This window comes from Panthera leo, chromosome A1, assembly GCF_018350215.1.
Source record: "Panthera leo isolate Ple1 chromosome A1, P.leo_Ple1_pat1.1, whole genome shotgun sequence".
In the NCBI taxonomy this organism is placed as follows: Eukaryota; Metazoa; Chordata; class Mammalia; order Carnivora; family Felidae; genus Panthera; species Panthera leo.
Window position 1 is genome coordinate 28851191 of NC_056679.1, and position 3906 is coordinate 28855096.

The following is a 3906-nucleotide window of genomic DNA, read 5'->3' on the forward strand; positions in this document are numbered from 1 at the left end:
TTTGCCTGTTCTGACTTTTCAGATAAATGAAATCATAACATTTGTGACTGTTTTTTTTTTCACTTACATCATGTTCTCAAGATTCATCCATGTTGTAGCATGAATTAGTACTTCATTATTTTTTATGGCCACATAATATTTCATTAAAGGTATATACCACTGTATTAGAACCAACAGGATGTGTGTGTGTGTGTGTATATATATATGTGTGTGTGTGTGTGTGTGTATATATATATATGTATATATATATATATATATATATACATATATATATGTATATATTTATTTTTAATAGATTGGCTCATGTTTGTGGAGGTTTAGTGAGTCCAAAATCTGATGGAGTAGGCTGGTAGGCTGGAGACCCAGAGAAGAGGTAGTTTGCAGTTTGAGTCCAAAATACAATCTGCTGGCAGTATTCCTTCTTGCTCAGGGGAGGTCAGTCTTTTGTCTTATTTAGGCCTTCAACTGATTGGATGAGGCCCACCTACATTCGCGGTGGGGGGGGGGGGGCGGGCAGTAACCTGCTTTACTCAGAACCCACCAATTTAAATGTTAATCTCGTCCAAAAAATAGCTTCACAGAAACATCCATAATAATGTTTGACCAAATATCTGGGCCCTATGTCCCAGCCATGTTGACACATCAAATTAACCATCACAATCACGTTTTATTTATCTATGCACCAGGTGATGGAAATTTGTGTTCGTTTCCACTTTCTGGTCATGTACAAATTTTTGTGTGGACATATGTTTTCATTTATCTGGCAGTGAAATTTCTGGGTTAAATGGCAACTCCATGCTTAACATTTTGAGGAACTGCCAAACTGTTTCCCAAAATAGTTGCACCATTTTACATTCCAACCAGCAATGGATGAGGGTTCCAATTGCTCCATAAGTTGGCTAGTACTTGTTGTTATCTGTCTTTTTTTAATATTATCTGTCTTTTTTTTTTATTATAACCATCCTAATAGGTATGAAGTGGTATCTCATTTTCATTTCCCTGATGATTGATGATATAAGTCTCTTTTCATATACTTATCGATTGGCCTTTTGCATATCTCCTTTGCAGAAACAACTATTCAGATTCTTTGCCCATTTGTTAACTAAGTTATTTCTCTTTTTATTATTAAGTTGTAAGGGTTCTTTATAGATTCAGAATACAGGTCATATATGTGATAGATAATTTGTAAATATTTTCGCCCATGCTGTGGGTTTTTTTTTTTTTTCATTTTCTTGATAGTATCATTTGTAGCACAGAAGTTTTTACTTTTGATAAAATTCCATTTATTCATTTTTCCCTTTGTTGCTTATTCTCTTGGCTTCATATCTGAGAAATCACTGCCTAACCCAAGGTCTCAAAAATCTGCTTTGATATTTTCTTCCAAGAGTTTTATAGTTTTAGCTCATATATTTGTGCCTAATTTTGAGTTAATTTTTGCATGTGGTGTAAGAAAGGGATCCAACTTCATTCTTTTGCATGTGGTTTTCTGGTCAACCCAGAACCTGAACTTATAACTTTATTTACTTAATTTTTCCTTAAATCAACTCATCTTTTTATGTAAACAAGTTATTTAAAATGTTATAGCAATACTGTAAATGAAAAACAATCATAATTTGTCATAAAAAGAAGAGAACATAAGTATAAATACTGAGAAAACAAAACTACGAAAATACTGAGAAAAAATAATAAAAATGTTTGAAAACACTATAAAATTTTAGGGATACAGATGACTACTGAAGGCCTCCTTTCTTGTGAAAAAGGGGATCAGCAAATGTTGGCAAAGTAGTAGAGATACACTAACACCAAACCGAGTTGTTCCCTGTAAGTAGGATTAAAGGAAGGAATTAAAAAGGAAACAGTTGTCTCGTTGAGTAGTTTGAGGTGAATTAGGGTCTCCCTATGAATGAATAGGCGAATAGGGAATTCCCTTGGCCCCTCTTGGATCCCACCCAGTGGGAAGCACTTCTCTGCATTGCTAGCATCAACGGTAATGGAAAGAACCTGGGGTGGGGAGAGGCCATGGATTTGATCCCAGGCTTCTCACTAATTCCTGAACCTCAGCAAGTTACTCAGCCTGCTGCACCTTGTTCCTAAACTGTAGACAACCTCTTCCTAAGGGGCGGTATGAGGATTCAATACTACGGTACGTGGAAGGCAGTCCAACACAGGGTAGGCATACAGAAAAGTGAGAGCCCTCCTGGCATTCTTGCCACTTCCAGAAAAACAGAGAATCCAGTACCCAAGCAGTTTGTCCCAAAATGTGGCTGGAGGTCTAGCAACATCAGAAATCCCTGGAAGAGGAGCCAGCCCCCACCTCACTGACTCCACTGCACACAGTTTGGAGATTGTTCCCACAGACCTGCCTTGGGTCTCTATGGCTTCTGCCACTTCTGCTTTGACAGACTGGCCTTGGTGAATTTTCCCAGCTGAATCTGAGTCCCGTCTGTTCCTGAAGACACAACCTCTGACAACCATTCCCGAGGTCATTTTGAGACTTGGGAAATTTGGTTTAACGAATGACAGGGGCAAAACAAAGCTGAAAGCACAGAGAATCCAAACACACTGCCAAAGTTCAACTTTCCTAAAGGCAGTAGCAGCAGCTGTGGTCTGTCCCATTCTCTTCCTCTTCCCAGCCTCTGGCAACAGATACTAAAAAGCAGACATGAGATGCAAACACCATCCACGGGCTGCAGAAAGGTGGCAAGGGCAGGCAAAGCTGGAAAATCCCAACCAAGAATAATCAGTCCCTGAAAAGCCGCACGCTGATTCATACCATGAAGAGCTGCTGAGCCCTTCCGAGACTGTGCCAGGAACTGTGGGTATAGATGCATGAGAGGATATAGGAATCCCAAGCGAGAACCTTTCTGCGTGGGTAGGGAGATATACTGCACATCACATTAAGTATCTTCACAAGAGAGGTCCCAAGATGTGGCTTCTGGTGTGAGTTCGGGGAAAGGGTAAAGAACTAGCGGCTGGTGCACTTTCCAGAAGGAGAAGAGGGAGCAAACATTCCAGGAGAGGGATGGGTGGGGAGGCTGGAGCACTAAGTTTCTCAGAGAGATTGAGGGTTGGCATGAGGAGGGAGAAAGCAGAACGGAAGCAGACATATAAACACCTTATAACCTTGGTGTTTTCTTTCTAAAAAATAAAGTAATTCCTTTGTCCCCCTTTGGGTCCTGTATTTCTGATTCGGGGTGGCAGGTGGTATCCTGATGGTAGTCTTGAGCCTACATGGTCTCCTGGTTGGCATTTGTTAATTAAGATAGACACTGACAGACAAGAGCAGCTGTTGATGGAGGAACATGGAATAGACAAAATGCTAATCAGAGCTGTTTAAAACCGTCTAGACAGGGGCGCCTGGGTGGCTCAGTCGGTTAAGCATCCAACTCTTGGTTTCGGCTTAGATCATGATCTCACGCTGACAGCATGGAGACTGCCTGGGATTCTCTCTCTCTCTCCCTCTCTGTCTCTGCCCTGCTTGTGTGCTCTGTTTCTCTCTCAAAATAAGTAAATAAACTTAAAAAAAGTCTTAAAAAAAACTGACTAGAAAGATCTGAGGGCTGATGATATTCAGAAGAAAACCCTCTACCAGTTTGTCTTTCCACAGGGCCTTGCCTGGAAAGTATCTACTTGTACCTGTGCTGTTGTGCATTTTGTATCCAGGAAGTTATCCTTATGGGATCCCCTGTGCCAAGTTCCCTTGGAAGCAGGTGGCCTTTTAAAGTTTACTACTCTCAAAAACTAAAAAAAATAAAGTTTACCACTTTCTTCTGTGTCATGTAAGCTTTAATCCCAAAACATTACATGTGGGGTGGCAATGCTATGGTGTTTAGAAGGGAGAGAAAACCCAGGTGAAAGGACAGGATATCTGAATCTGGAATTTCCTTTATATGTTCTAGAAGATAA